This window comes from Cydia splendana, chromosome 13 (genome assembly GCF_910591565.1).
Source record: "Cydia splendana chromosome 13, ilCydSple1.2, whole genome shotgun sequence".
NCBI lineage: Eukaryota > Metazoa > Arthropoda > Insecta > Lepidoptera > Tortricidae > Cydia > Cydia splendana.
This window is the reverse complement of record NC_085972.1, coordinates 9,410,143-9,424,147: the sequence shown is the minus strand read 5'-3', so window position 1 is coordinate 9,424,147 and position 14,005 is coordinate 9,410,143. Positions and strand designations below refer to the sequence as shown.

At 38.4% G+C, this 14,005-nt stretch overlaps 1 long non-coding RNA gene across 2 annotated transcripts; it reads left to right on the top strand.

Moving 5' to 3' along the window:
• Positions 1-7,844: 7,844 nt before the first annotated feature.
• LOC134796563 (uncharacterized) lies at positions 7,845-12,455 on the top strand. 2 transcript variants are annotated; one of them, XR_010144955.1, is made up of 4 exons: positions 7,845-8,315; positions 8,400-8,567; positions 9,748-9,849; positions 10,982-12,455. It is a non-coding gene; the product is annotated as an uncharacterized LOC134796563 (long non-coding RNA). The 2 variants fall into 2 exon arrangements; XR_010144954.1 differs by having other exon boundaries at positions 7,845-8,567.
• Positions 12,456-14,005: the final 1,550 nt, after the last annotated feature.

Below are 14,005 nucleotides of genomic sequence, written 5' to 3'. Positions count from 1 at the left end.
TCAGGAATAACAATCTCCCTAACTCCATAACCTCCGACCTCGGATTCTTTACAATAAGACGATTAAAAATTTATTGTTCTTATATGTCAACTAGAAAATACTGTACGAAATTGGATTAACAATGTATACTTGAAATACCATCGTCTTTAAACATGAAAGAGGAACCCTAAATTATATTAAAGCCTCGTTTGTCTTTGTCGTTTATAATCTGTTTTAATATATTTTTTATAAAAACATTGCTGACTATAAAGAATAAAATACATCATCACAAAGGTATTCAATTTCCAAGAAAGATTTGTTCGATTCGCCTTCGTTGTTATTCCTAGTTTTGTATAAAGAGACACAGAAAACTTCATTGTCTTTGAAAATTCAGTTTCATGCGATATACTTAGGAGAAAGGAGAAAATAAGTTGAGTCACTCTATCTTGGTTCGAACGTTTTGTTCGCTGTCGTTCGCATCCGTGTGTGACTCGCGCTAAATCCTGACCGTGCTTCGGCATGCCGTGCCGGTAGAAGCGGTGTTCAAGTGTATTTAGGTTGTTTTACACGTGCCTACTGCCTAGTGTACTGGAACTTCGTGCCAATCGCTTTCCGAGCGTGGGCGAATCGATCGCACCGTCGAACCAATATGGAGGCGCCTTCGGATAGATACAGATCTAGAAGCCACTTAATCTAGCTCGTTCAATTACTCGACTCGACTGTGCAATGAAAGAGAATTAACAATGCTTGGAATTAAGTGACTTCTAGAGCAAATCAACATTGCGCCTTTTACAACCGAACCACTGCTCAAATAGTAGGTGAGGTTGTTGCGCAGATTTAATTTATTGAAAATATTGTTTACTTGCTAAACACTAGGTAACTCATTTGTAGGTATGCAGCTTAACCTTTCACCAGGCCGTTTGACAACCTTTAAAGCCCCCTGCTGCCGGACTAGTCAGGGGCCGGCAAAAGGAGCCGCATGCGGCTCTTCAAGCTAACTGAAAAATTAATACGTCTTAGTTCTTAGACATCCGAAAGCAACATTTGGGACTCTTTGGTATTCCTAGAACTGGTAATTTCACCTGCGGTTGGCTCGTCTTCTCAAAAGTTTGCTACTATATACATAGAATGCACGATGCCTAGCTGTCTTGGTTTGTTTAACATGCTTTGCTTTTCTGTATTATAAGCCGCGAATATTTATTATTTTTTATACGTTGTTATATTTGTTATTTTGAAGACACCGATTATTAATTTCTTTCAGCTATCAACCCAACCCACTCATGTCACTGTTGACAAAGTCACGCCAACGATTATTATTTATTATTTATCCTTTGATCGCCGGAAAAGAAAACTAAACCCGAACGACGGAATAAATAAAAAATACTTGAAATTTCATCCGTAAAATATTTGACAAAGCTATGTTTACCTTAGTCGCTGGGTCGGTCGGTGTTTTCTGTGATAACAGTCGGTCCATCGGGACCGTAGCATAGATCCATCCCCCGCTAGATAGAACATAACAATCACAATTTTGATAATCAGAGCCACAAGCATGTGCATCCGCGGCACACGGCACAGATTTAAATCCACAAAAAAAATCTTAAGCTTTGATGACGGCCAGCCCTACCGCAACCCTAGCCCTAACCCACCACTACCAACCAACTCTCTTCATATATGTATTTTTATTTCCTTGTTTCAGTTTAAATAAACTTGTTGTTGCTCCTTTAGAACATAATATATGGTAAATGGCACATGTAGGTAACCACCATGCATTTGCGTTCACATAGGTACTAAATACTATGAGAGCTTATTGTTAACATAATGTAAACAAAATTATTAGTATGCATAAGCTGTTAGGCTCCAATTACAAACAAGAATAAAAACTGTGCTGTTGACCAAAACATGTGCCATTATAAAGTGTAATTCTATGGAACTTGCTAACTATGTAAACAAACCGCCATATTGAAATTGTCTCTGAATGATGAATTTACTAGTGACTTTTGTTTACATAGTTAGCAAGTTCCACAGAATGACACTTTAGTATGTCCTGCTAGCGTTACATACTTGCGTTGTCACGCGCAACTCCGTATGTCAAGCGCAACTTAAAGTATGCAGTCGCGCAAGACAATGCTAGTCATGCTAACGCCTCAGCCACGACATCGAGCGACTTGCGACGGCGGGAGCGATAACCATAGGTTGGAGCGGGACACAGCGATCGGACCTTTCGCTCCAACCTATGGTTATCGCTCCCACCGTCGCAAGTCGCTTGATGTCGTGGCCGAGCCGTAAGGGGTATGGCGTACAAGGCATAAGAGCGCCTAACTATATATGGTGATCGCGAATCTTTATAATTTGCTACTTATAGCTCTCTTTATATGTAACCATGCATTATAACATTAACATAACATTATTATACAGTCTACGGGAGGTAGTCTGCGGACAGTGGGCCGAGAGCTGAAAAAAAATATCGTCGAAAATTTTGACGTTCGGGCCAGGAATCAATTTTAAGCGAAACAATCGGTTGACATATGCATGTCGTCGCGCGTTGACGAAGGTAATGTTTGAAGCCGCAATTTTGGTTTGCCAAAGGTTATCTCCATTTACCTATAAAGCGAATTTATATTTACTGTGAAATGTGGTGATTTTGTCTTTTTATCTGCATTTTTAATATTTTTTCCAATACTTTCTGGGTCTAAATTCAACACTGGGGACATAAGCATCACATATATTTCTTGTTAATATAATTATTCTTAATCTTTATGCCAAATTGCTGTATCGTTTTTTGCACATTGTTGTTTGCGTTTTTTCCTAAAATTTGGCTCGATTTTTAAACTTATTATTTTTGTGGTTACAAAACTGGTCTTCAAATAGCCCCTCGCGGCAGTAAATACGTTAGGTAGGATCTATATTTTTTACCATGTTACGTTAATTAATTAAAATATATTATAAGCTACATAAAAACGCAACTGAGAGTTAAAACTAATAAAGAGTTTACTTCCAATAAATTGTCCAGCGCGCAGATTTTACGCACAAAATTACACGGAATTCAAGTTGACCCTAATTTGTTCTTAATGCCCTTATGTTAGCAATATAATACCGGACCCTTTAATTTCAAACACGAGCGCAAACTCCTGCTAACTAAGTTTGGATGAAATCGACCTCAATGTTTTACGTTTCATGTTGTCTTCAACCTTATTGAATTGTTTGTAAAATGTGTAGGTGAATTTTAAACAATTAAATTAGCTGTACATAATCACTCAATTGATCCTAGTACCTAATTTGTATCCACGAATCATCATCATTCGCTTGGCCTTATCCCATTCATCGGTGGGCGCAGCATGTCTTTTTCTTCCATACCTCCCTCTCGCCCGTCATCTCATCACTCACTTGCGTTCGTTTCATATCATCTCTCACACAGTCCATCCACCTTTTCCTCGGTTTTCTTCTCCCGCTACTTCCCTCCACATTCATTTGTAATACCTTTCTCGTCACATGACTATCATCCCTCCGCATCACATGCCAGTACCATTTGTATCCACGAATGGTTAAATTACATAGTTACGTTACAAACAGTACTGTGACCATTCAATAAAGGTGTTGTTTTAGTTTCACCGGTGTGGTTTTAATCAAATCTTGTAAGATAAATTGACTCTCTTTACCATTTCCGATAACATTGATATTTTGCATATCATCGCAATCTTATTGAAGTATGGCATCTGAAGAAAAGTAAATTTAGTTATAAAAGCCTATATCAAAATTGAGCTCATTTAACATAAATTACTAACGATCTTTGACCTCTGTCTACTGTGTAATAACGCGGGTGCAAACATAAAGTTTATACTCGAGCTATTGGAACCGTCGAATTCATAGAATGCCCTCGCCGGAAATGACAAGGCTCAAATAAGGAGTCCCCTCAATTCGACGGCTGTTTCGGATATTTCTGGCGAATCGATTAGTACATATATTTGACTGATCAGGTTAATGAGGCATGCCGATGCTTAGGATGGACCATTAGAATGACCTAGAATACCTAGATGAACGATGTTTGAAGTAGTTTTTTTCTTGTTGACAATAAAGAAAATCTCAATGTAAAGACCTACAAAACCGAAGGTTGTCTGTAATTTTATTATTAAAGATTTGTAAAACTATAAAAAGGAATAATAGGGTAGGTCAAATTGGAAAAAAGTAGGGACTTTCTGTTAAAGTTATGTCATAGTTGTCAGCGTTGACTTAGGCAATCCTATTTTGAAGAAAAAAAGTGTTTTTCGGCAACACACCCTTAATTCACAGATTATCTCATACTATTATAGATAAAGTCTTTTATTCATAAAACTTTACGGGCCTGATTTAATTAAATTATGTTTTATCCCTTTCTTACAAACGATTCATAGCTAATTCACTCCAGTAACGCGTTTATGAATAACGCCATATCGTCGGCCTAAGTCGCAAACCTCGTAACTCCTCCGGGGGAGTTACGGGGTTTGCGACTATAAGTATTGTTGTCCCAGGTAGCAATTAGTAATTTCCTTGAAATGCAGTTACGAGGTTTGCTACTTAGGCCGACGATATGTACCTACAGTAAAACAATCAGGACATTATTAGGACATTAATTGCTTATGATCGTTCGTCTGGCAATTAATCTGGAAATGACAATCTTTTTCAAAGAAATCTGTAATTGCCTCAACGCCGAGGTCAGATGGGTATTTGTCGGACTTGAAAGGGTCTCGTCCTTTATTCTGACGCTCTTTGATTTTCCGTTGAGAACAAAAGACTGTGTTCCAAATGCGACCTCAAGAATCCATTATTTGATTCCTGAAAGGTAGAATATATACATATAGTAATAGTTTAACATTTAATTGCCTTAATTGTGCCATCTTCAATTATATATACCTATAGAGAGAGAATCAAAATCAACGATGAAATAAATAAAATTATCAGCAATTCTCGCCAAGGCCAAGAACGCGAGAAAAAGCTGACAATTTTCAAGAGTATTGGAATTTGTTTTAATAATTACTGCGCGGCGATATATTATGAATCAAAATTATACTAGTAGTTCGCCCCGAACTGCGCACTCGCGGTTCGCCAAAAAGATCAATAGAATGCAGTGCTACTTATGCGTCAAAGGATCGAAAACCGCGTGCGATTTAATGCAAGATCCGTGGAGCCCTTTAAGTCACCATAGTGATTAAAATAAACTGTATCTGTGGTAAGCCGTAATCTTTCTTGTCAAATGTCAAAAACTAATATTATGTTTATTTTATTTCGTTTTTATCTTGCAAATTATTATAAAATCTTAAATTAAAAAACAATATTATAAATGTGTAAACCGAGCACATTCATTTGATACCAAACTCGCCCATACTTTCTTGCAATTAAAATGACCAGAATAACAAGACCCCTCACAAATAGCTTTTTAGCATTTTAAGCTCTTCTAGCTCAATAACCCCTTGATCGTGCCTGCTCATAATTTAATGACTAAATTATAATGCCCTCAACTACATGTTTACCCAATTTCATTTAGATTATAACAAATTTACTTAAGTTCTTAAGTATCAAACTATCCTCTGATAGTTCAGCTTAAAAACATCGAAATGCCGGGACGTGCCCCTAGCCAGCCGCGTGTCCCAAGTCGAATGTAAGAACTTCGTTCGCTTCGCTCGCTCGTTCGAAAATCGTAAGCAAACTCGCACGCAAGCCCGCACACCATCCCTTCTATATAAAATTGGGGAAAACTCGAGAATCATCCTAACTTTGAAGGCCTGCCCGCCAAGTGAGGAAAAGCGCACTCAACTGTTTCTTTACGATATAACTTACAAGAACATTTGAAATATTGATCCGAGTTTTATGTATTCCCTCCAAGTTTAGGGTTTCGCGCTTGGAACTGATATTAAGGCATGTTACGGCCTGTAGCCTGCTTTATTTAGCCTGTAAGGCAACTTTAGTAATTAGACTGTCTCCGTCGTAAAGTCGTTAAGGGCTTCTTAACTTTGTACTTTATTCTAAAGGTGAAATTTAAGTGTATTGTCGCCGTAAAGTAAATTATATTTTATAATTTATTCTCTTTTGTGTACTCGCTTTTTATGTAGTTGAAATAAACACCCACTTTTTCGTAATTAGTTTTACGAGAGAAAACAAGTGAAAGCTTTCGTTTATATGAAAAATTGTAGCCAATGAATGATAATGTCTTTACATCACGTTATGTAAATTTATGGCGGAACAAGAATTACTCTTTTTTTTAACACGTCAGTGACAAACAAGCATATGTCCCGCCTGATGGTAAGCGGTCACCGTAGCCCATAAATGCCTGCAACTCCAGAGGTGTTCCATGCGCTTTCGGCATCGCAACACAAATCCAAACACAATATATTTTTTTTATTATTAGCCTATGTGTGTGTCCCACTGCTGGGCAACGGCCTCCCCTCTCCCTTTCCAGTCCTCCCTGTGCTGAGCAAGATCCCGCCAATCCCGCTGGAATGCATCCAGGTCGTCCCGCCATCTCTTTCTCGGTCTGCCTTTCTTCTTTAAACACAATATTATTTAGTTTTATTCCCTCCTCGGTAATTTTAATGTAACTTAATCACAAACCTGTCAAAACTTGCTACATAATTATTGTCCTTGGTTGTCTGTAACAGACAGGTATTTGGTGATCAATCAGAGCAGCTAATCACCTTTAAATCCTTCGGGATTTGATATTTGCAGTTAAATATGGGGATAATTTTATTAAAAGCCATATTTAGATATTGGAAGACATCGAGGACAACTAGGTATGTCGCTAGAAAAATACAATAAAGTTTTTTGATAACACACTTAAGAACATTAACATGACCGTAACGTGATGGAAATCTTTTTGAGGGGATAACGTATTATAAATCGATGAACACCGGTAGCATGCACGAAAAAGTGTCACGTTGTGGACATATCTCCATGGTAACGTTGTGGACGGATCTCCATGGTAACGTTACGACCACGTTTTCTTATGACGTTATCACGCAAAATTATCGTCCGTAAACCGACTTTACAGACAACCATAGTTTTTAACTATGACAACGTTATATGTGTAACTGCCAGTGTGGGAGAGCTATTAGGAAAAAATAGGGGTATATTATTAGTGTATATAGCCAGAAATTAAAATATTGGCCAGAAACTTAGCTTGACTCAGGCAGACCCTGTTTTTTCCTGTTATCTGCAGTCGATAGCAACTAACGACCGATGTCGGCGTCGCTTGCCGAAACGTCACCATGATTTATCACCTACACCAAATACCAAAGCATAACCCACTCGCCCCCATATGTCTCTCTAAATATATTAAGCAAAGTGAACTTTAACACGCAGAGAGTGAGGTTGCTTATGCAGTGACATAAAATTAGTACATACCAGGTTGAGTAAGTAAGCAACTGATATACGTTTAAAACATAACATGAGATAGTAGGATGGTGTTTACAGATAAAAATCTAACGAACACTAAACTGGGTTGTTTACTCATAAAATATATCAAATTACTTAGCTAGTATACAGGGTGTAATCGTTAAGTGTAGCCAGGCTATAATTCCGTAAATATAACAGATATCAGAAAACTTCATTGATATCGAAAGTGCGTTACCCAATGAGTAAAATTACATTAATAACCTTTTTTTAATATAAGCAGAAATATCCCAAACATTAACTTCAAACCCTCCCATACATTTAGTACGACGACTCACCCCTCAAAGAACGTCGGTGTCGTAAGAGACAAAACTGCTTGAGATGAATCATTATTTGCGATAATAAACTGTAATAAAATAATAAAGGCTTGGCCACACACAGAGCGCGACGCAGCGCCGCGTCCGCGCCGCGTGATGCCGACGCGAAGCCTGCGGGCTTAGCAAGGTTATATCATATTGCGCGTGGAATCTACTGTCGTCTTTTAACGATAGTCGTATTTTTATCGTTTTGCTTAACATGGTTACGGGCTACGATAAGAATACCACGTCGATATCGTATAAAGTTATCCACTATCATTCGTAAGTGACCACGATTGTCTATGCCTAGAGTTTATGAAAAATCCATTTAATGCCTGGCTTTATTAAAATGTCGGACGTGCGTCGGACGATGTTTGAAAACGAATAGTTAGTTTTATTACTACACTTCCAAATTGAAAAATGTTTAAATGAGTGACAGCTTTATACAAATTGACTTACATTATAACATGCACGGATAATCGTGTTTTCTCAACTGACAATTCACTTGACATTGACAAGCATCGCGTACGCGCATGATTCAGTGAATTTAGTGAACATACAAACTAAGTCGAAGAAAAATACTGATTTGCTGTGTGAACTAAAGGAAATGCCACCCAAAATGTAAGTTTCTCTAATTTATTTATAGAAAAAGTTATAGTTCGTTTGATCATTAACTGGTTTTGTCATGAATATGTTTAATTTCAGACGATGCTTCGGCGCACAAGAAAATGCTAGCCAAATATATATAACTCAGCATCCCCTGTTCGCCTACACCTACAGGGAGATCCATGAGCCTCTCGGAAGCCAGAGATACAAAATGCAATGCTTCACATTGCACATAACTTCTAAGATCCAGAAGAAAGGATTGAAGATGTAAGTACACCTTTCCTAAACTAAAATCATGAAAATTTTCTGGTGCCTTTTAATATTATTGACACTTATTATCTATTTCTTCTCATTCTATCTATTATGTTCTACTAAGTGACAAAAGTTTGTTAAAAACCTGTTCTATCACTACTATAATTTCAGGAAGTTGATTTGGCAAAAATGATGTGTAAAAGTTACACTACAACACTACCTATGCATACATTTATTCACACTGCATAAAAAGTGCATACGCATTCTAACAAATATTAACATCCTTGAAACCCGTAGACCTCACTTTAAAAAAAAAATTTTTTTTTACTCTGTATATTCTAGAAGCTAGTTTTGTAGCAAGAATAAAAGTTTATTGACAAAGAAAAAGACACACTTTATGCCATAAATCTAAGACATAAAGATAAAATATTATTAATAAGTATTTAGTTTTTATGCCTGTTCCGGATGTGAACTCCCGCTCACTTAAACTTTAAGTCCTTCCTCTTTATAACCGTTTTATGTCTAATTGTTTTGCCGTTCAGGCAACCTATCTATGGAATGCACTCCCTCTACCTGTAAGACAAGCCCCAAGAAAATTTGTTTTTTGAGTAGTCATGCTCGGTAGTCATCTGCTAAATGTCTCGTCTAGTGTCTATCATCCCATATACATATTAGTACATTTATTTTTATAACATATATGTATGTTTATGTTAGTATGTATATCTAAGATATACCTATTGCATTTGCTTTTTGATTGGTTTTTGCACCAACCTTTAGTGTTTATATGTGACGTCCCACGGGTAAATGTACCTTATGGCGGTTGGCGCTTACTCTATTAACTATTAACGCCGCTCCAATATTATTGCGGCGCTATGCGACGTAAGCGCCAGCCGCCATAAGGTACCTTTTGCCGTGGAACGTCACATATTTGTTTCTATGGTTGACTAGTAGGTGGTAGATAATGCCTTTTGGCATTAAGTTCGCTATTTTTACGTAATTATATATGTTTGTGCAATAAAGTTTATAAAATAAATAAAGTAGCCATACCCACAAGTAACTTACAAATTCCCTGCAAGAGTTAGGCCGGCGCCCCACTGCTGCGCACGCTATGTGCAAGATAGGGAAAGCTGGAAGTTACTCCACCGACAAGTTACTTAGTAACTCTTAAGTTAATGATGATGATCTTCTTTTCCAGGGTCCGTCGGGCCTGGGCATTATGATCATCGAGGGGCGGCACACGGAAGCCGGCCGAGGAATCTTCGTCTCCGACTTACAAGAAGGCAGCGCTGCCGAACAGGTGACTGGCAATTGTAATTAAGTAATTGTCATAATATTTGGATAACCGACCTTTATCTTTCTTTTATTTGAGGGAAGATAAAATTCAGATAGATTGAGTGCGATATATATTGTAGAGCAGGGGCCCATTTCTCGGACGGTATTAGGCCGGAGCCCCACTGCTGCGCACGCTATGTACATGACCCACGTTCCTATACAAAATTTCGTGGGCTTGCCCACGGTTTGATTTAAAACGTGGGCCGTGGATGTAGCGTGCGCAGCAGTGGGGCGCCTGCCTTATTCAATACAAATAAATTGTATTAGTACCTATTCTACTAAGATTATAAAATAATATAATACCTACTAGTACAATATTCTTACTTATAATATGTAATATAGGAATACTAGGAACAGTTATGTTAGCACTAAAGCTGGCCATATACATTTGACAGCTAAGTTTGACCCACTTCCCGATTTCCAATTGAGATGAAATTTTGCATACTTACATAACAATATGTAAATCGGATGACAATTGCAATATTGTGATGACATGGAGCCTATCTGATGATGGAGATATGAGGTGGCCATGGGAACACTGTGATAAAACAACGCAAACTAATTGTGCTTGGTGTTGTTAGAATGGACTCTGAGTCTGAGTCTGAGTCTTAGTGAGTATTAGTTGCCTGTTGAAAGAAAAGTACAGTCAGCGATAAAAGCTTATACCAAAAATGATATTTTTGCTAAAAACTTATTTATATTGTTAGGGCTTGGGAGTAGAAGCTGGTTTCTTTACTGCTGGCAGCTGGAATATTTTTTTTTGTGTTTGGTAAAATGGTTTATTGTACCTATACCTGACTATGGGAATGATTTTAGCAGCCTATGTAAGTGTGTGGGTATGTTTGTGTCGTATAGAATATCGTGGTACAGAACTACACTTGATACATAATACAACTTTAATAACGGATAAATAATTACTAGAACAAAATTCAATTTATTTTCAATCGATAATTCGGACAACTGTAACATAAAAATCCCCCTGGCTTAAAAACGAGAGCTTTCTAAAAGTGACATTAATTTCACATAATTTGGCAATGAACCGCTGTAAGTACTAGCCTGCGCCTGACCTCATCTAATATAATTTGTTTCTGTTTCAGTCATGACATATTGGAGGCTTGAAAGTGCACATACCCATACATTGGACGTTAAGCTCAACGAGACCATGCGATGCATCTCAGGCACTATCCGATCTACAACCGCCACTGGCTGCCGGCATTGAGTCACATTGCCCCTCCTCACATCCGACGACTCAAGGCGTTGAAGAGGGAGGCTGAGAATATCACGAATAACCCCACCCTGACCCTGTGCTACAGCTGGGAGCCTGAGCAGCTTTAATATTTCGGATAGGTGGATAGCGGAATGGTCAGCTTCGGCAGCTCGGAGTTGCTGTATATCTGACCCAACTAAAAAACCAAAAGGGTTTGACCTTCCTCGGAAAATCTGGTGCCGCCTGAGAACCGGACACTCATACCCTGGGCCTGTTGAGGACCTGAAGACCGTGACACCTGACTTGGTTGCTTAGCTTGGCAACCTCAAGGCTACACTCTGAATGCCACTTTATTGGAGCATTCCACGAGCTGTCCCGTACAAACGCATTTTATTTCCTGTGTTGCGACTTTTTTTTTTCGCCATTTAAAGCAAGCGAATAATTTTCCGTGCATGTTTGACCATTTGTCATAGAAAAGGAAACTCTTATACCTGCAAATCTCCAGAAAATCTGCATTTCTACGGGACAAACGGTAGTCAATTTCATGGAATGCTCCATTGCCAAAACATGATAAGTTGATGGCAGAAAAAATATTAGGAATACAAACCATATACCTACATATAAATTCTATGTTAAGTATGTACTAAGTTATTCTAGGTTAAGTACTAACTTATTGTCTACTCTATACATAGGTAATTACATTTAGCAAGACATGTTGGCCGTGGGTACCAAGCTCAGCATGTGCTAGACTGGTGTCCAGCGCTGGTTTTCAGTTTGGCCCCTTTTTGTTGGAGGTCTGAGAGGAATGTTGATCTTTTCTACACCGTTAAGCATTCTATTTATATTGGAAACGAAACTTATAGATGAGCAGTTATGAAATAGCAATAAATGTGCCCCGGGCGACGTCCAAGGGGGGGCGCCAAAATGGGCTAAAGACTACCTCTCCGCCTTGCCAAAGGCAGCAGGGAAACTTTTGTCAGTCGTATTTACCACCACTGTGAAGTGTGAAATGCGGATGGTAATCTGGCCCACAGCGCAAAGGGAGAAAGACGATCTTTTAGGAACTCTTTTTGCATCGAACTCGATCTTGAAAGACGACGGTAGCGCCCTACCGCCCACCATCCCGTAGTGTGAATACTCTATGCCAGAAACTTCTATCAAGCAGAGGGATATTCGGCGGGAGTTGCTATGCTTTCGTTTTATAAGGCGAGCGGGCCAAGTGCTTCAGAGTTGTGTCCAGTGTTAGCGCGTCTTTTACGTTAGGGGTCTCCTGTCGAAGTTACCATCTTATGGACTGTCCAATAGACTACCTATGCAAGTGGATCGCTAGCCCTTTATCCGGCTGGCGCATATGAGCCGTAGTTGACGGAACCTGATGCTTCAATGGCTGCTGCTGCATATCTGTGACATGTTGTCTATCGACGACATTCATCGATATGTGGACTACTGAGGATTCCTATACACTATACAGGATGGCTAAAAAATAATTACATTCCCGTTGCCAGGGAGGTTTTGGGATTATACTGAGCAACTTTTGCTACGGGACCAACCTCGAAATCGCGAAAAAAAGAGTTTACCCTCCCATAGACTTTCGACCAGCCAAAACGTATGAAACAGCCAAATTTTTTTCGCGACTTAGGGGTTGGTCCCATTTCGTTAGTTCATTTCGTTTCGGAGAGGGGGGGGGGGAGGCGCAAATTTGGTGCCTGCCCCGGGCGCCATATCCTCTAGCTACGCCACTGCCCTCGCTCCGAGACGTTCCTGGTACAAAAGCTGTTCATAGTATAATAATCCAGCGATAAAGCTGCTGGCATGATGGGCACTTTCACACCGGGTACGGCAGTGAATGATTTGTTTGTACACCTACATTTAATGTGTAAATAAACTTTGTTTAATTTTTTGGCAATAGTTGTTTTATTTACGCATTTATAATATTCTCTCTAGCACAGAGCCGAAATTGTTAACTTATCTATAGAGTTTAGTAAACAAAAAAAGACTTGACAACACCACAAGTGACGAGAATTGTCATTCTTGTATCTACCTAAATGGAATTTAACATAGTTTTTAATATTCAACATTAGTTATTGGCGTATTGAGTCTGACCGCAGTTATAGTCACTAAAGTAGACTTATTAGCATAATAGAGCATTTAGGAATATTTTTATTTGACCTTTTGACCGCCAGACTCACTAGACGTGTCGTTAAGACGCGCCTTTTCATACAAACGTAGTCCACATTTTTCTCTCTGGATAATAACATTAAATATTTTGATACAATTTGTTGTATATCATATCAACATCAACTACAGCCATGCCCCTACATTTGTTCTTTTTTTTATTTTATTTTAATTATTATAAGAGTTAGGAGCATTTAAAAATTTGTATGAAATCTGTCTTCCGCTCCTAATTTTTACAATAATCAAAAATTCGAACGTAGGGGCATAGCTTTATGGTTAATATACATTAAATTATGTAAAAATATTTTCCATAATGTCAATATCCAGAGAGGAAAATGAGGACTACGTTTGTATGGAGAAGCGGAAGCGGCCATCTCCCTTTCCTCTTAAGTAAGAACGTGCCTAAAATGTTTTTATTACCTATGCTTTCATTGTACTATACTGCATATGAGTCGGATTTTACGTTTAGAAGCTATATATCACAAATTTTGTACGCATAAGGCTAAAATGAAAAATAAGAATAAATGACACCTACATTGAAGCATGCCCGGGAATGGTGTTCTGTGTGAAGATTATCCGTCTTGAATGTTTACTAGTCTCTACTTGTATAGAAATATAGGTAAATTAGGTAGGTATTTGTGTGATAGTAAAACATAGTAATAGGCGAAATATGTATTTATTAAGCTTATTAAGAGCCGGTTTTGTGTATGCTTGCATGCTTAGGAAGTTTTTTAGGAGC